This window comes from Cydia strobilella, chromosome 22 (assembly GCF_947568885.1).
Source record: "Cydia strobilella chromosome 22, ilCydStro3.1, whole genome shotgun sequence".
NCBI lineage: Eukaryota > Metazoa > Arthropoda > Insecta > Lepidoptera > Tortricidae > Cydia > Cydia strobilella.
Window position 1 is genome coordinate 6,809,901 of NC_086062.1, and position 20,848 is coordinate 6,830,748.

Here is a 20,848-nt window from a genome sequence, read left to right on the forward strand (position 1 = left end):
TTTACTAAAAGCCTTTTCAATAGGGGAGGTTCAATAGGGGATATTACTGCAATATAGGGGATATTAGTGCAGTAATAATATCCCCTATTAAACCAGCGCAATCGTCAAGGTCAAAATACATGCTAACCGGGCGGCTGGAAGGCTTTGAAACCAGATGAAAACTACCTTTTTTAACATTTTCCCGCGGGCAACTTGTCCAATTTATTGCCAAGGTCTAGTCGCTGTAAGTATTCTTTTTATCGTTCCGTTAGTGTTGACTGTTGACCTGTATCTCGTCCGCTGAATGCCAGTAAACACTCTGGTGAGGCTATGAAAACCAGCGCGAATGTCAAGGGCACTTCATATTTTTCACCGAGTATCACAGCTTTTTACCAGGTGCTTGTGAAATTTTACTAACACACTCACACCTACGTTTATATTCTAATGATTTTGATAGTAACAGGTAATCCAACTTTAATGATAATATTTTTTTTTTTTTTTCTAGTTTGTGAACCTTAATATGCAGATGTCGCTAGTGACGTCGTCACAGTTGCAATGATTAAATTCGCGTTGATTGACGGATGGTCAGCTGGCGCAATTGGTAACGCATTGGACCGGCAATCCAAGGATGTGGGTTCGAGTCCCACGTTGACCAGAGTTGATCATCGTTGATTTTTTCATTGTGATTGTGATTGACATCTGTATATACCATTTATAGAATCCAACTTTAATCTTTTTTTTATCACAGTTCTTAATAATAACTTTTTCCGCATTAAATGTAACGAAATGTAAGTAGGTAATCACCAAAATTCTTAATTTTATTAACATCAAATGAAATTGCCTTCTAAATAAAATTAAGAAGTATATTATATTGGTACAGCTACTGATTTAATAAATCCGAAAGTAAGTCTGTCAGTCGTTTTAGTAACTAATTACGTGTAATTAAACCTTAAAAATAAATAGGACTACACTGTAATCTGAAGCCTACATAATGTTAAAAATCGGGCAAGTGCGAGTCGGACTCGCGTTCCAAGGGTTCCGTGCATTACACAATTTTTAACAATGCATTTTTTATGTGAAACGTGAGTGAAATGTTTTTAAAAAATCCGTAGGGGTCGGATCAAAAACTATATAATTAAGTCCGACTCACGCTTGACTGCACATTTCTAATAGGTGTTCCTGTGTACTATAGGTATAGAACTATTTTGTGTATTTTTTCAAAATTTTAGACCCCGTAGTTTAGGAGATAAAGGGGGGGAGGGAACGGTCATTCTTTGGCGAGTGATCCTATTAAGGGTTCCGTTTTTTCCTTTTGAGGTACGGAACACTAAAACTCGTTAACCTCTAAAATATTCATTCAAGCAAAGCCTATAACTACAACGGTTTTGTAGATTATTCACCTGTTTGCTTACCCAAATAATTACCGGATATTCACGGTAACTGTTACAGTTAAACGACTCAAATATTTACCCGACAAATTACACGTATACTGGTAATTTTAATACCAGTTTCATGCGTAGCTAACTCTAGTGTAAACAAAACAGTATTTTTGAATGCATTTTAAAGTTTGTATTTACATCGTACAGTCGCCATCAGACATATCGGAGCGGCCAAGGCGCTCACAAATATTTGAGCACGCCTCTATTGCCAAGGCGTTAGAGTGCGTGTTCAGATATTGTGAACACCTTGGCCGCTCCGATGTATCTGATGGCGACTGTACATCAATAAACACCAAAGAATATCACTTATTGGACTTTTGTTACACCACATCGGTGGCAAACAAGCATACGGGCTGATGGTAAGCGGACTTATTGGACTAGGCTGGGCTAGGGATGGCATTTCACTCAGATACCGCCAGTTTAGTAGGCTTAAAACTACCTAGGGGTGCCTGACCAACTGGCGCCCACAATGTCTGCGGCCCATGGGCCGGCTGCCGGGGGCGTACGCAGTCGAATGCTGATAGTGATTCTACGGCGCTCCTCTACAAGGCGGAGTCGGCATTCGTTGGTGGTTTTAGACGGTAGTCCTACCACTGGTTAGTCCGTCATCGCTCCTGGTTCCTCCGGGCCAGGTGGCATGCGTAAACGCATTTCCCCAACGTAAAAAAAACACCAACATCTCGTGGCCTCGAATTTGTACATTTACCATAACCTTTCACATAAAAGAAATATAAAACCTCAAAAAACCTGTCACCCCCTCGTGCGATATTGTGTTGTGACAAAAGGGGTTAAAAAGTAACGTTTGGAACACAACAATGGCGCGCTTTCCCGCGCATTTCTCGACGGAAGCATAATGTATATAGAAACAGTAGGTCGTTACCGTATACGAAACAATGGTCTTTAGAGGGCTTACCGTGAACAACGAAGTTCGCAAATTGCGGGCATCTTTCTCATTTACTCCAATTATGGCGTAGTTAGAGTGGCAGAGAAAGATGCCCGCAATTTGTGAACTTCGGTGTTCGCGGTAGGTCCTCCGAACATTTGAGATGCGAGCGTGGACTGAGAGACTTATGCGTCAACACGAGGCCCTTTCGATACGGTTATTATGACGTATAAATAACAATTCAATTTATTTATTTAAGACAACACTGGCCCATAACGGTTAGTAACAACACTTAACAAATAACACTTGCACTGCGTGTGCTATTAAAATCGTTGCACACTTATCTTGGTCTAACTCTAGCTTTACTCTAGGTACTATGTAGGTGAAAGCGATGGACTAGTTAGAAGCTTTAGGTATTATTATTATTATGCCGTTCCATCGTTTGCCGCTGTCTCTGTCACATTTCGCAAGAAAGAACGGGAAAGAGCATGCGTGCCAAGTGTCCATTTTGATCGAATTTTGTCGACTTTTATTTATTTTGATAACGTTACCCTACAATATCGAAATTCGAAAGCTATGAAATTACTATTTAAGTTAAGATTGTTTTTTCTTCTTTTTCTGATTATAGTATCACATAATAAATAACCGAGTAAAGTTGGATTAAAAGTCCGAGTTAGAGGTTACTTTGGGAATTAATTGTATCGAGCGAAGTGTCATAATTCGTGTATCGGAAGCTATGATATTAAAGATAATATAGTCAAGAACTACATATATGTTTCCCACGTCTACGAATATCAACGCCTCTTAGAAAAACATGATCATATAAGGAGATTATTCGCTTTCTGGCTCAGGGAACCGCCTTAACCCTATATGCGTTCAGATGGAAGGCGTGGCTTAAAAGCAAACTTTTATGCATCCATTAGCCATAAAATTAAAATAATAATGCAGGTAAACATCACAATAAAAACAAAATAATATGTACAGTATGTAATAAAACATTTAATCTAAAATTTACACATTGGCCTTGGCCAACCTCATCATTAAAGCGTGGCCGTACCTAACTGAAATGACAGTTGATTGACATACAGACAAGGACATTTTAATTCGTGGGCGAGTGGTTTTTATTCTAAAAGCTTTCCATGGTAGTCTATCCTGTCAAATATCAACGTTTACTTTATGAATCTCGGTTTTTCATACAATATTTATTCGAAAATATTTTTTGGTCATTTTCTCATCGCCAGTCGGACAATTAGGACTAAACCCTTTATTTACATTTAGATTTTAAATGGCAAAAATGACCACCCTATAACATAATTTTTTGGTTTCTTTAGGATTCCGTACCCAAAGGGTAAAAACGGGACCCTATTACTAAGACTCCACTGTCCGTCTGTCTGTCGCCAGGCTGTATCTCATGAACCGTGATAGCTAGACAGCTGAAATTTTCACAGATGATGTAGTTTTGTTGCCGCTATAACAACAAATACTAAAAAATACGGAACCCTCGATGGGCGAGTCCGGCTCGCACTTGTCCGGTTTTGTTTCTTATATACGAATTTTTTAGGACTTTGGAGGCGATGAGATTTGGATAGGCTAGCAGCTAATATATTATCAGAAGTCCAAACTGAAGATCTGCCAACGCGAAATGGAGCGCAGCATTTTAGGTATTAAAAGGACCGACCGCGTCCGGAAACTCCGGAACACTACGCTGCGCTCCAAAACCCACATTGCTGATGTTAGCAAAAAAAAAAACGCCAGGCTCAAATGGGACTAGGCCGGCCACGTTTATCGCATGCATCCGGATAGGTGGGCTTACATACTTAGCCACCAAGTGGATGCCGGTAAAGAAGTGTGGGCGGGGTAGGCCCAAGAGAAGATGGCAAGACGATTTTGACATCTTCCTTTACAACTAGCCGGAGGAAGCACCAAATCGGGAGTTATGGAGAACCAGGGGAGAGGCCTTTGCCCAGCAGTGGGACACTCAAGTAGGCTAAGAAAAAAAAAATTAAACGTCATTTTACAGACTTGGAGTATAATAGTTACCCCTAGGGGAGCAAAGTAGGATCATTTTACGTTATGGGTAACTTGCTTTGGCTTTCCAAATGACCTGCTGTTTTAACATACACTATAATCTCACACGCAACGCATCCAATAACGACGTAAGTCTATTTAGCATAAATACACATAAGCCTTTTCTTGTCCACTTTGTTACCATTTCAACATCACGCGAATATGTCACGGTAACCCAAATATTTTATAGCCGTAGAGTAAAAGAGCATAAGCGCCATTTTGAGCAAGCTTTTTCTGTTAGTCTAATGGTATACCCTATATAATAAAGAGGCGTAAACGCCATGTTAACTAACAGCCTTTACATCATTTCAAACAGTCGAAAGGTGCTGTTACGCTCAAAGGGCGTAAATGTAATTTTACCCAAAAGGCGCTTCCGTCATTCGAGTCAAATGTAAATATATGTCATGTCACCAAACGTCACGTTAAAATGAACGATTTTAATATTAGGTGTGCCCATTGGGTTGTTTTTATTGGCCCTAATTGTGGGTGAAAGGTAAGCACCATTTGGGTACGGATTTGAGGAATAATATTTTGTTCTTAACACGATTTTGTTCTTGACAACGCCTGGAAGAGCTTCTGGTCCATGAAGGCGCTATTGAAGGGTGACCTTCCCCTGTGTCTCAACCGCAAACTCATCGACATGTGTATCCTGCCTATCCTAACCTATGGTGCTCAAACATGGTCATTAACTGAGGCGTTAAAGTCCAAACTCAAGGTTTTGCTAGCGAGCGATGGAGCACAGTATACTGAGTGTTCGCAGAACTGTTAGAATCAGAAACACGGAACTGCGCTCCAGAACTCGAGTAGTAGATGTAGGTGTCCAGACCGCTAAGCTTAAGTGGGACTGGGCTGGGCATGTCTGCCGCATGCACCCTGAAAGGTGGGCCAAAATGGTTACCGAGTGGGACCCACGGAACACCATAGCTGGTGCTGGCCGGGGTGCAGGTAGGCCGAAAAGGAGATGGCGGGACGACTTGGACGCATTTTATCCGGATTGGCGGGAAACTACAAACAACAGGGTCGAGTGGAGGAAGCGAGGGGAGGCCTTTGCCCGGCAGTGGGACACTAAATTAGGCTAGTAAAAAAAAAAACACGAAATAGGTACTAATTTATGTTGCTTTATTTAAAGACACTTACTGTAAAAGTGTGCTGTTAGTGAGGTTAATGCAGCCACGGGCAATTCCGTAGGTACCTTGTCACATTGACAATAGTATGAGGTCTCTAGCGACTTTTATATTATGATTATGATTACATTGATTGTCATTGTGACAAGGTACGAAATAGGTCATAAATTAGAATCTTCCGTACCTGAGCACTTTTTTGAAAACAATAATACACGATTGTTATCTTCATCAACAAAACAGTGATTGCTTTTAGTTTCAGCATTCAGCACCTACTTTACACACCTGTGCTCTTTTCGTTTGTAAAAATAAGAAAATTAGCTCGTGTACGGTATTTCCCGCAGACGGTGTTGGCCGTATTGACAATAACAACAACATTGACATTCCTGATATACGTAAATAAGTAAAAATAAGTGGGATCCCCGTATTAATTAAGTTATTTTTCGCAGAAAAAGCCATTACGGGGTCAACATTCTTTTCGTCGTCTTGTTTCTGACCACTGTCACGCTTGTATATGTGTCTTATATTATCTAAATAAAAAAACCGGCCAAGTGAGAGTCCGACTCGCGCACTAAGGGTTCCGTACCATTACGCAAAAAAGGCACAAAAAATCACGTTTGTTGTATGGGAGCCACTTAAATATTTATTTTATTCTGTTTTTATTATTTGTTGTTATATCGGCAACAGACATATATCATCTGTGAAAATTTCAGCTATCTAGCTAACACGGTTTATGAGACAGACGGACGGAGACAGCCTGGTGACAGACGGACAGACAGCGGAGTCTTAGTAATAGGGTCCCGTTTTTACCCTTTGGGTACGGAACCCTAAAAAGCCGAGTGCTATTGCATGTCTTTCTAGCTGTATTACATTTTACATGAGAAAACTTCAAAACAAATTTTCATCTCATATAAAAAGCTCCACTCCGTCACATTTTTTGGTTACAAAAAGCAAGACAACGAAAATAATTTTGAACCACGTACACCAATTACCAAAATAATATATATTAGATACTCTGATTGTTAATCATTTCTGTTTATCAGCTTAGTAACAAGTAAATCCCACGCCCCCACCACGTTCCCAATTCCCAATTATCACACTCCACTATTACAAAGTTTTACACGACACGGCAATTACAGAACATGGGACCTTGTCACAGCGATGTGCGCGAGGCGAAGTATCAGGGTGTATTCCTACTATTCCTAGCGCCTTCTATGTTTAGGACGATTGCTTCCTTGTATAACACGCTTATTCTGATTCTAATAACAAGTCATGAATTAGATATGGATTTGATTTGTCAGTGTCAAATGATTGAGAGTGGCCAAAAATGTCATAGATAGATCATATCTAAATTAGATATTAATTTAGATTTAATTCATAATCTGTTATTAAGATCATAATACGCCTGTAAGTTTAACTTTTGACCTATGACATTTTTATTTTACCCTTTAGTCTACCTACCAATTATCTCTTTAAAAAACACACACTCGCCAACATAAACAACTTCTAAGTATGAAGGTTGGCAGCGTACTTACCCCTAACACATATACCTAAACGATTTTGGCGCTATACACACACTCGTCACCATTAACAACTTCTAAGTATGAAGGTTGCCAGCGTAATTACCCCTTAACACATACATATACCTAAACGATTTTGGCGCTATACACACACTGGCCACCATAAATCCAACCCAAGACCAGACGATTCAATGGAGCCACGCCGTTTTGTCGCCTAAATAGTGTTTAGTTTTTAAGTTTATAAAATGCATAGGTATATATGTTAATCTGTAAGGTAGTTGTAATATGGGCCTTGTTGCCTGATTTAACATTTTTAAATAAATAAACAACTTCTAAGAATGAAGGTTGGCAGCGTACTTACCCCATTAACTCATATACCTAAACAATTGTGGCGCTATACAGGTAAAACAACTTATGGCACCGTTAATAAAAAAAATGTTCAGTTCCGAGATCATGAGTCCAGTCCTATGAGTCCAGGTTCATCACATCTACGAAAGATGCCCTTTTCTACACAATCATATTTTAAAGCAAATCATGGGGTCTCCAAACCGGACGCCGTGAGTTCAAACCCTAGCTAAACACTGTAAACAGTTCAACACGGAAACTCATAATACCTAGAACATTTTGGAGACGCCACTTAAGGATCACTCATCCATGTCCGGGCCAAGGCGTATGGCATTTCGTTTTCTATGCTGAGTGATCACGTGATCTATAGAAAACGAAATGTCGCAAGCTTCTGCCAGGACCCGGACGGTTCTTACATGAGTACCCCTCATGCCTGGTTTAGATGCGTGGCAAGTCTCGACAAGCCTCAGGGACGCAGTTATGCTTTAGAAGGAGCAAGCGACATTGCTATCTCATTCCACCGCATAGCTGCGTCTCCCTGAGGCTTGTCGAGACTTGCCACGCATCTAAACGTAGCATTATACTGGTCGAAAGTGGGTCCAAATGAAGAGAGTTCTCGGCAAGCAATGACAACAGAACAGCAATTAGCATCCCCAGTGGGTAAAGTATCATAACTTTAAAAGTCAACATCTTGTGTTACGAGCGTTGCTCCAATTGAATTAAGCCACCAACTTCTGACTTACTGCTTTCTGTCAAATAGGGTTATCAGGAGGATGTCAGGTTTTTGCTTGGTCGGATAGAAATTTGGAATCTTATAGAACTTAAATAAGTGACGTAAAATTTCAAGCAAAAGTTCCTTAATGGTGTTTAATAAGGCATTACATAAGAATAATAAACCTTTTTTTTATTTTTTGGGAATATCTAGCATAAAAACCATATAGTTATTACAAAAACTGCCATCATACTTTACAATCCAAAGGAAAACTAGAGCTCGTTAGCATTAAGTACATAGAAATCTATTTAAAGTGAGCTGCGAAATTGCATGGAGAAATTATGAACGAATTCGTTGATTCGTTGACACACACACACACACACACACACACACACACACACACACACACACACACACACACACACACACACACACAAACACACACACATGCACTCGCTATGTACACACATGCTTGTGACATACACAGTGTTACACATGTTTTTTTTTCTTTACCCAATATACTTACTGGTAAACGTCAAAATAAACTTTTTAAGTAGACTTTTTTAAAAAGTACAATCCAGGCCCACGATTCACCCACGGCCTCTGCTCTTCCCAAGTAGCAGTAACTGTATAGCAGCCGAATAATGTCCGGACATTGCGAAAAAAGCCGAATAATGTGCAGTCATTATTCGGCTGCGGCAGCTATCTGTGCTACTTGGGTTACGCCCTACCGCTCGGATACAGTGCTTAAAAAACAGGCTTTGAAATGGAAGGGCTTCATTGCTCTTTCCAGATTTTTTCACCCTAATAATTATGTCTAGTTAGTCAAACCAAATTGCCAGTAAATAAGAACAAAAAAACTGTACCTATACTCATCCTATTTTTGGGTGCTAGTACTAGTGTAAGACAAAGATATTATGATTCTCTATGATGAACTAATCCTAAGAATTGACATAGGCACACGTAGTTTTACGAAAGAGACTGCCATCTGACCTTCCAACCCAGAGGGGGAACTAGGCCTTGAGGATTAGTCCAGCTTCCTCGCGATGTTTTTCCTTCACCGAAAAGCGACTGGTAAATATCAAATGACATTTCGTACATAAGTTCCGAAAAACTCATTGGTACGAGCTGGGGTTTAAACCCGCGATCTCCGGATTGAAAGTCGCACGCTCTCACACCTAGGCCACCAGCGCTTCATATGTAAATATGTATAATAATATATGTGTATACATATATTTGACACGCCGCCACTGCATTAACCTACCTACATAGGCTACATGTACGTATAACGATATCCCAAACATATTAATTCATTTACTCCCCCTAATCCCAATGGACGATATTTGTCTGAAGTTCCGAGTTGTCGCCGACAAACTTGCGAGATTTGTTATTGTTGCACAACTTCAGGACATGTACGAGATATAAATGTGATGTCGAAGTGTTGGTGCGGGCTTTAGAATTTTGATGAAAAAGGATGTTTGGTGTAACTATGTTGTTTGAAATGTTGAAGACTGGTTAACTTATTTACTTTAGGCAAACATTAACCTACCGTAATTAGTAAACCTCTATTAAATACCGCTTGTTCTAATGACTGACTTTTTTAATTTATTTTTTAGGGTTCCGTACCCAAAGGGTAAAAACGGGACCCTATTACTAAGACTCCGCTGTCCGTCTGTCCGTCCGTCTGTCCGTCTGTCTGTCACCAGGCTGTATCTCATGAACCGTGATAGCTAGACAGTTGAAATTTTCACAGATGATGTATTTCTGTTGCCGCTATAACAACAAATACAAAAACATACAACAAACGTGATTTTTTTGCTGTTTTTTTCCGTAATGGTAGGGTTTCGTACGCGAATCCGACTCGCACTTGGCCGGTTTTTTATTATTTAGGGACTTAAACCAGTCAAGTCAGTAAAGTCTGTCTGTCTGTCTGTCTGTCTTTCTGTGTGTTACCTCTTCACGCTTAAACCGCTGAATTGATTGAGATGAAATTTGGCATAGAGATAGTTTGAGTCCCGGGAAAGGACATAGGATAGTTTATATATCGGAAATCATCCCTAAAGAGAGTGAAAAGGGGGGTGAAATTGATTTAATGAATTGCCTGATAATTGATGTCAAACAAATAAGCTTATGCTCAAATTGAATGATTGCTATTACACTTTCAGGCGCTTAACTTATTCTAGCTGCTGTTACTGATTCCACGCAAACGAAGTAGCGGGCAAAACCTAGTATTAATATAATATCGAAATTATGAAATAAAAATTGTATTATTAAGCAGAAACATCTGCAAATGATGCTATTAACCCGACCGGCGGTTGTAATGCCGGTGGCCGTTTAAAAAATGTAACACTCTTCAGGTAGATGTCGCTAGGGCGCCTCCCTAAGGCGCATATGGTGGAAATATTTGCTGTCCTCAGGTGAAGTCTCGGTAGCTTAGTTGTTACATATATGATATGCATATTAGATAAGTGTAACCTCTCATCAGAAGATTTATATTTATATTTTAGCAAGCGACTATACGGTTTTCCTTGCCGGATATTAAGCGGACACCGCAGCTTATGGACTTGCAATTTTAGCATTTTAATTTTAATTTTATTTTTGTTTTAATATGTGTTTGTAACCTACATTGGGCAAGTGTTATAAATCGTACCTAACTTATCCGTGCGCGACAAACTCACGAAAATCCTATTTTACAATTTTTACACCTAATAAAACTAACCTAGTGGTGATTTGTGTGACCTAGTACTCAAATGAAAGCTGTGGCTAATGAAACATTTCTTCGAAGTTCCAAGGACCGATAAGGAATCCAGGTTAAACACAACCTGCGTAATCGCTACCTACATCATCACGCAGGGGCACCTAGGTACCCCTTAAAGTCAACTTAATTTGACATCGACAATATTTAATGGTAGCGTTTTTCAATTTTTTTCATTGACAAAAAATCGCAGATTCTACTGACATACTTAAGAAAAATTCTCGATCGCCTGCCCTCCGCTGATAGTCTTATCTTTTTGTTCTTCTTATGGTGCCGTCTCTTGTCGGAGGTCAGCGATCTGGTGCTCATCCTGAACCAGCATCTGAGGTTTTTGAGCCACGAGGTACATCTTCTTCCAGGTTTTCGTTTTCCTTGGATTTTCCCCTGTGTCTTATATTGTTCTTTATTTTATTATGAGCTTTCATTTAACTTGTAATATTTGTATGTATGTATATTCGGGTCGAAGCGCTGGTGGCCTAGTGGTAAGAGCGTGCGACTTTCAATCCGGAGGTCGCGGGTTCAAACCCCCGGCTCGTAATGTCATACGAAACGTACGAAATATCATTTGATATTTATACTAGTCGCTTTTCGGTGAAGGAAAACATCGTGAGGAAACCGGACTAATCCTAACAAGGCCTAGTTTCCCCCTCTGGGTTGGAAGGTCAGATGACAATCGCTTTCGTAAAAACTAGTGCCTACGACAATTCTTAGGATTAGTTGTCTAGCGGATCCCAGGCTCCCATGAGCCGTGGCAAAATGCCGGGATAACGCGAGGAAGATGATGATGATGTATATTCGGGTCAAATCTTGCAAGCTAAATATTACCAACTTCCCATTATTCGATTAAGCTGAAATTTCACTTACACATGTAAGTTGCGTGACAATACGATCATCGAGCTCATCTGATGATGGAGACAAAAGGTAGCCATAGGAACTGTGATAAAACTACGCAACCTAATTTTGTTTGAGTTTGTTAGAATGTCTCGATGATTTCCTGTTGAGCGATAAAACCTTGTAACATAAATTATTTTTTGACCAAAAACTTATTACGACCGGTCTGAGAACCAGCGCCGGGCATATCGGCCCGGCACACGCTGAGACTGGAAACCCTTTGCCCAATATATTCTAATTTGTTTGATTGTACTTATAAATTTTTATTGTTGTAAATTAATTCTTATTCTTTTTTTTCACATTGTGTCGACGCATTCGCATTGTGTCCATGCAAGTATCTTCTATAACCCCATTATACCACTATAGTTACACCACTGATATCTAAAACCTAATTCAAGAAAATGTTTAAAAACTTTCGGCAATAATCCCCGAACAAACTTGCACGTCTCTCGTTAAACATTGTAAGAAAGTTATGAGTTCTTTGACAAACAACTGGGACTTGTACTAATGAGGTCGGGTTATCTTTTATTTCGCTGGCTGGTGAAGCTCTGAATGGCGAGAGTTTTATTAAGTCATGGGCAGCATCTATATTGGTGAATGAGATTGTAGATGTAGGTATTGTAGGTCCAGAAAAACAGATCTCAAAATTCTTCTACGCTTATTTTTATAAAATCAATACGTTCTAATATACACAAAGGTATTTTAACGTCTAAATATGTCATTTTTTCAACCTGTTTAATTTTACATATATTTTAGTTGGCACTTTTTTTAAACTACTAACATTGATTGAGCTATATCTATTGTTTAATCAAAGATGGACAAAGATTTACCACAATTATGAATAAGGAGTGAAAATTCCCGATAAAAAAGCTTGAAACCCCCCCAACTTCTATGCATTTGACATTTTGAAAGACCCCCATCTACATTAGCGCCCCTAGCGGCGAAATTAAACGCGGTAGCCCTCATTGGTTTGCTTAACTAGTGTCTTTGTAGTCGGACTACGCTATAAAATAGTCTTATATTGCCGAGAGATCTGACAAGCAAAATTTGAAACATAATATGTATATTTTCAGAGTACCTAATTGAAATACAAGGCAAAAAACCCGCGCGATGGCCATTTCTTCTATCGCAAGTTTCGCGCGCGCACTATATCTTTTTTCTTTTCTAATTTTCTGGCTTTACGCCCTCTATTAAGCATATTCTTTAGTGGATCTTCAATCTTCAACCAACGACCGAATCCCCAAGATAATCCAAACTCGATTCGCCAAATTGCCTGGCCCGAGAATCGAATCCAGCCTTAATCATTTCGCATGCTAGGGTAAAAGAGGGGGCTTAGCACGATACGTCTAATAATCCGCACGAGCCTGCTGCGCGACTAGCATGAGAATGTGATGTTTTCAGGCGCCATAGAGCTGCTGGATGTGACTAAATTGATCGTCTACACTGTAGACATGTCTACAGGATGGAGCCTGCCCCCCCCCCATATTATAAAATATTATTATTTATAAACTATTTTACCATAAAACATTTTTGAATAACATAAAACATTCCATTATACAATGTTTTGAAGCTAGTCGTTGACGTGACCGGTACTGGCATTTTATGTGACTAATGACTATTGTACTTGACGTAATAATATATGTAAGGTGCTTGTAGAGAAACTATTTCAGGGTGAAATAAAATTTTCACAGGCTTATACCTATTATCTTTTCTGTGATGTCATCTTCTAGCAACCTAGGGTTCCCCTCATCTGGCAGAATAATATTTGTTAGAAATACACTTCGCATAACACGTATCGCAGAAAATTTTTAGTCGAATGATACTTTCGCATAAATATATACTTGCCGTAATATTCATTCCGCATAATATTCATTTGGCAGAATTTTCTAAGTGGGTTAGGTTAGGGTTTTCTGCCAAATAATATTCATCATCATCATCATGTCAGCCGATAGACGTCCACTGCTGGACATAGGCCTACCCCAAGGCTCGCCACTCCGACCGATCCTGTGCCGCTCGCATCCACCGAATAATATTATGCAAAAAGAATTCTGCAAAGTAATATTAATATTATGCGAAAAGCAGTATGCGAAAGGTAATTCTGCCAAACGACATTTCTGCCAAGTAACATTATGCAATACAAAAATATGTCAAAAAACTTTCTGTAACACAATAGGGAACTATCCGTATATCCGTGTACGTACAATCCTGGAATTGTCCTCTCGAAATTAGCCGCGGCGGCGTCCTTGCGATTTTATTGCGGGCCTTTAACACGAAGATTGGGTTTGAGCCGAGTGCTCATTGTCTTTCTTTTGTCCGAGGGCCTTTTTATGGGTCTACTATTATAATTATTAAAGTTCAAAGTATTATTAGGTAAATGTTTTTTTCTGAAGTGACAGGGCGGTTATTATCACCCATACCTCAAATATCATAAAAACATTTTTCAGTAGTTGAACAATCTCAATTTTTAATTAACTGGAGTCTGGGTCGCAAGGGACACTTACGTGCCTACCAATTTAGCCAAATGAATTTTTATTTCAAAATTAAATTCTCCATTTAAAATGAAATGCTCATTATTTCTTGTTTAATGTAAGAGCGAAATTTTAAACTAGTTACCTATTTAACGGTAAAACCAATTTTAGATATACCAATACCTTCTTATTATATCAATACAATACGTACATTACGTACATTTAAAATATATCTACCGCCGAACTAATTTAACCTTATAATTAGTTTTATTCTTCTGAAACGTAATTTTATTTTCATAATCTCACATCTCATATAACATAACCCGGTCCTTAATTGAACCGCCTCTAGAGTATCCAACAAATGACAATAAGAGGCTCAAATGTCTAAGATTTCTGAGAAAATTTTGCAATTTCTGATATAGTTGAGCTCCCCAGTCTATTAGAAATCTGACCCCGAACTGAATGAAGTTTGTGGTAGCAAAGATTTTCCTGGAAAATTCGAATAACTGTGAGAATTAATGATATATGTTTCAGTATACATAGGTATGTTACATTGTCATTTGGGCTAATTATTATACATATTATCAATTTTATGATCAATGAAGTACGAATAAAATATAACAAAATTGAATGACTTTAGCAGGTTCACACTAAGCAGACAATTTGTAATTTTCTCTATTTACACCGCTCGCCTGAACCGGGCCTAAATCCCATCTTTTTTTAATTCCCGCCACGTCCACAGAGGCATAAGACGTCGATTTTACCGGGGATTTGGCCCGAAGATTACTCGAGCCCGAACGGTGACGTCACAGGCAAGATGGCGTCTAATTAGAATGGCGACGCGAATGAAAATAGCTAAATTTGCATCGGGGACGGGCTGCAGTTAGGCAGGATGTAGGGAATGATTTATTTGATAATTACGTGGGCTGCCTTGGGGATGTAAGGAGAATAAAAATTTGAAAAAGTCTACTGATCACATAGATATTATAGTTTGACCCCCTAATTGCAATTTAAATACTTCGTTTACTTAAGATCAAATAAATATTATAGGACATTATACTATTACACAAACTGACTAAGTCCCACAGTAAGCTCAATAAGCTCCACTTGAGCCATCCCTAGTGGGTAACCCGTTAAACCGTTAACCCAGTGTCAAATTGTACTGGTAACCATTTAGGAACTCCGTGCACACTAAAAGAGGCAATTAGCAACCTGAAAACATTGCTAGACTTCATGAAGGAGGTGGGGTGGTTAGAGTAGCGCTACCTAGTTTAACTAAAATAGGCACAATAGTTCACGAGTTGCGGAAAATGCCCAGAAGCACTACCTACCTAACTGGTAACCATGGTTTAACCGGTTAACCCTGGGTTAGTGAGATGGTGCAAGTGAAGCCCGTCCGCCGCCCGTTCTACAATTATGACGAGTTCATAATGACCAAGGAATTATAATTGTAAAAATTACTTGATTACTTTCTATTAAGTGTTGACTTTTATAATTAAGTAAGATTTATATAATTAAATTATTACCTTGTATCTTTTTGGTTTAAACTGATATGTTATGTGATTGCGCTTACTATGTAAGGATTATTTATTTCCAGTAATTTTTTTAAGTTGTACCCAGACTGACATGTAAATTAGCTTTACCAATAAAATTATTATGATTATGATTATGATTATGAGCTAAGACTTGTGTTGTAGGTACTCGTACTTAGACAACGACCGAAGATCAAAGATTCATTGAACTTCCGTGAGACACAGACATATTAAATATATTAATAACGGTCCGTCACCGTCAACGCAAGCTCCTGATGATACTACTCGGTACGGAGTGAAACATGTCAAGCGTTTTTCGACTTAAAATACGTGAGTGGCCCGTTATTAATATATTTAAAGATTCATTGATTGTATTACTTAAATGTGAAAGTCTTGAGACAGATTCGTGCTTTGAATTTAACAACTATTTAATGTAGATGGCGCTATACAACTTTTGCGGTCACTCTGGTTATCAAAGATGACATTTGACAATTCAGTAACCACAAAACATGGTGCCGTACAATGTTGTCTTCTTCAGATGCCAAACTTGTGGGCACATCTGTACGACGCGACCAAAACGTCGTAAGCGCCGTGAAATTCATTGCGCTTACGCGATTAGGTCGCGAGATTCACGCTCCGCTTCTATGGTTTCATGCCAAAACGGCAGCAACTCATGGGACAAAATACTGATTCTTGCCGGTACTATACGTTAGTAATAATAGTTCAATGACTTCCAATAGGTAGAATCAATTAATATTTGCTTAAAATATTCCTTCTGGACGTCCGTACCGCTGTAGGTACCGCTGGAGAGACGAAGTGCGAGTACTTTAGCGACAAAAACAGCTTTAGACAGAGCATGGCGGTCCTTGGTGTCGGAGGCCAAAATCCACTTCGGGACATCACGTATAGACGGAGAGAGTCATACTGTCTTTGTCTTGCACTGGTGCTGGCGCCCTGAAGAAGTGGATGAGTGTAGTTTCTTTTGTTCTTATTTACTGACAAGATTTGCTTGACCAACTATACTTAAGTACATTTATTTTCTGCATTTCTTATGGCAATCGCTGTTATTTACGAGATAAAAGGTGTTATTTACATTTTTTTCGAAGGTAAAGTGTGACTTACGAGATAAAAAAAAAAGTCATTAGTAAGTCAGGGATTCTTACTTTGAAGAGACCAAGATCGTATTTTGTCAGGGAATTCAGACGAGAACTTATTCTGAAAATAAACATAACTAAAAAGCTGAAAGTCTTTATTTCCAGTTAATTCTAGACTTACATTTAAACGAGAACTTAGTCCTAATGAGGCTTTTAAGTTAAATGCTGGTCGCAAATCGTCCTTATGAAAAGTTTAAGTTTTGTGATGTTAAAGTGAGCGTGACTTTATTTATTACATAGGCGATAAAATACCTAAAGATATTGCAAAAATAATAGGTCTAAAAACTTAAAAAAACAGGCTTATGTTAATAATAAACATAATCATTGAATTTATTCATTGTATTCATGTACAATATAAGTAATAAGTAACTACAGAGTAACATATGTATGAAACATGAACTCTGACAGGGTGTGCCAAATTAAAATTATTTTAATAATGTTTAAAAGATTTAAAATAAAAAATAGGAAAGTGAGGAAGAACGGCGAAGTGGTCGACCTAAGAGAAGAAATAATATATTTCCCAATTACTTAGATGATAACCTCTCACATTACTTTTACCGTGAGTGCGTCAACTAAAATTTGTTCGTTCTTTTTCATTTTAAAAATGTTTTTTTAAGTTTAAAATAACATTTGAATTACAAGGCCGATTCCCGTTACATTTACTAGACGCTTAAACCGTTTAAAATGAACTAAAAGATCAACATGGACGGTAAAGAGAGTTTTTAAGGGAATTTATGGCAAGTCTAGTACAGTAAGTTTTGGGTACATAGCGCGCAGGTGTGTCAAGAGACAAGTGGTAGCGTTTTACAGTATTTTTCAAATGGCTAAAGTACAGTGACAGGGTGACAGCTGCCATCTTCGTACAATTTATAACCTTAAAACGAAAATCTCGCAAAATTATAGTGAGATGACAGCTGTCACCGTTCTCAAGCTATTTGAAAAACAATAGGGGTTCTTGTGTGACAGATAAAAATCAGTAAGTATGTAAAATTTGCAGATTTTTTTTCGATGAGTTTTGGCAGCAAAAATTTATTGCCTTATCATTATTTCGCCAACGACAACGTAAAATTTTTCGCCAGGATTAAAATCTGTCATAAGATAAAAGCTTTGCATTAACTACAAACAAGTACATATTGCATTCTTCGAAGAGTTTTTGGTGTGATCTCGTTTTAATTAATTATGTTTTATTGCAAATAAAGTGATTGATTGATTGATTGATTGATTGAATTTTTACTTTTTTCACTTTTATGAAATAAATGAAAATATCGCTTCCATTATTCAAAATTAATCATGAGTTTAATCTGCCTTAATATATATAAATTAATGTATATATACTGAGGTACTACAATACGAATACTAAACTAAATTAATAACTAGCTTAACATTAATCAGTTAAATTATTTAATGTTAGTATGTCTCACAACAGTTTAAATTCAACTAGCTTAAATCTAAAATAGGCCCTTGAGGCATTCTACTAAGGATGCTGGCGGAATTTCCTCGTTGTATCGTAATGCTTTGTAATTTTACATGTAAAATGTAATGTTATTAGTGTAATAAAATTCATTTCTCCTGTGACTTGCGCCAAAGGCCACGCAGGCCCATGATGGATGCCCGGTTCTCGTGGAAAAATATCGGAATATTAAACCAGACAATGATTTAGGGCCCGCAGCTGAACCCAGGGCACGCGAGTACCGCACTAAATTGGTTAATAAACTGTAACTTTGTTGCCGTGACTTTTGAAAAGGGTTCCTCAATTTGCCTGTCATTTTTAGGGTTCCGTAGTCAGTGAACTGTCTATCTGCCGGTTCGCAGCTTAACTGAGTGACTGAGTGAGTCTATACAAGTAACTACCTTTTTTAGACGACAGGTGTGGCTTTGTCGGTAGTGACCCTGCCTATGAAACCTATTGGTCCTTCTTCGAATCCTGGTAAGGGCATTTATTTATGTGATGATCACAGATATTTGTTCCTGAGTTATGGGTATTTTCTATGTATTTCATAATCATCATTGGCCTTATTGTCTATTGCAGATGATTTATGGTATTTAAGTATTTGTAATATTACAAACCTTGTCTGAGTACCCACAACACAAGCTTTCTTGAGCTTACTTTGGGGCTTAGTCAGGGATGTCCTAAAATATTTATTATTTAGTTATAACTTATACTACAAACACAGAGTGGTTCACCATTTAACTATGTTTTTTCCTCCCCAGCTTTTAAATATAAATGTTGTTGAAACTTCAAGTCGACTTTTGAGACTTTGGTGCCGTTAAGAAGTATAAAACTTACAATAGATGTCGCTATGCGTTCCACTGAGACACGTATAACAAAGAAAACAGCAGCAAACTGCAGCAGAAAACTGTTGTGTCGCCTAAACGTTTTTTATTTTTTTAAGATTATTAAGAAGAGTATTGTAACGTGGGCCTTAATTGAATTAAATTAACATACTTTGAATTGCTACGTTCGTCATTATCTACTTATTCTCTCTTTTTTAGCGTGCACCTATTAATTTGGCAGACGATGGGGTAACTTTGTCCCCTAAGCGCCACTTGCATCATTCCACTAACCCGGGGTTAACCGGTTTAAACCTGGAGTTACCATGTTACCAGTACAATTTAACACTGGGTTAACGGTTTAACCGATAAACCCCGGATTAATGGGATGGTGCAAGTGGCGCTAAGTAAACTATAGGTAGGTAGGGCCATAGATTCCCCAAACAATAGGTATCTTTTACAACTTAGTTATTGTTTCAGGTAATATACTAAAACAATTCATAATGTTGGTATACGGATAAAAATAAGTTAGAGAAGATCTGATGTTCTTCTTAATACCAATTTAACATTCAAAATTTCCTAAATTTAGATCCAATCTTGAAGCAAAACAGGACCATTTTACGATGGCTGTTTTGTTTGTCATCCCAAATGCTTCGCTAAACGTTCAAGTGACACCCTCGTTATGCGAGGCCTGTGTTATTCGGTTAAACAGTCATCAGACTAGCCTTTGTTTACGGAACCAAACCTTGCCCTGAAACGGCCCGCCCCGTCGACGTAGGCCAGGAGGTCGGCGCGCAGACGTTATGCGCATTTGCTACCTCCGCCATAGTAGACCCATGTGGGGATTGGGGAATCACCCACTATAGTAGTACCATTGAACGGGGGGCACTAAGCTACTTAATGCCCCATATAGCCTGCAGCCCGGTTCCGGGCTGCCCGCTGGAACATCGCAGTTGAATGCTCACCGCGATTCTGCGCCGCCCCTTTAAAGGCGGAGCTGGCACTCGTTGGGTTTTAAGACGGTAGTAGGATCCTCGTCCTTTAGCCCGTCTCACTCCCCTCGAGACGGGATGCGTGAAGGCATTTTCCCAAGGTAAAAAAAATAAGGGGGCGCCATAGCTTTCAGTAAGAAGTGCATGTACTTGGAAAATTTCGACCTATGCCGCCGTAGCCCGGTGGCCGAATGGCCATGACGCTGGTTCGTTTCCAGCCTGGGGAACTGGAGGCCTTGGTCTCTTTCTCTTAGTATATGACATTTATTTCAGTGTATGTAAGATTTTTGCTGGTTGTCTGGAAGGGATCGCTCTGTAGCGATAAGACCGCGTGTTGTTATTACTTATTGTTATTGTTTGTTTCTCTACATTAGTGAGTTGTCTAATAAAGAATATTGCATTGAATATAATTTACCCGACTGACGGATAGTGGACTGCGTAACAGCATTTCCACATCGTTAAAAAAAAGGGTCGTGTTGCATTTTTTGGCATATCCTGTGGTTTTAACGGCTTAAAATATTTGTAGCAGAACATTGATCGTATAATAACTATGTATGTATGTATGTATATAAACACTTTATTGTACATAAGACAGATTACAAACACAATAAAAGAACAAAAATATATACAATGTACAAAGGCGGACTTATCCCTATAAGGGATCTCTTCCAGTCAACCTTTGAGCAATTGAGAATGAAACAATAAACAGATCAAGATAG

At 38.6% G+C, this 20,848-nt stretch overlaps 1 protein-coding gene and 1 non-coding gene across 3 annotated transcripts in view; one reads left to right on the top strand and one right to left on the bottom strand.

The window, feature by feature from the left end:
- Positions 1–20,848, bottom strand: part of LOC134751391 (uncharacterized) — a 277,631-nt gene that overhangs the window by 206,094 nt on the left and 50,689 nt on the right. The gene's annotated exons all lie outside the window — the stretch shown is intronic.
- On the top strand, positions 563–634 carry Trnaa-ggc (transfer RNA alanine (anticodon GGC)). Its single transcript has one exon. It is a non-coding gene; the product is annotated as a tRNA-Ala (tRNA).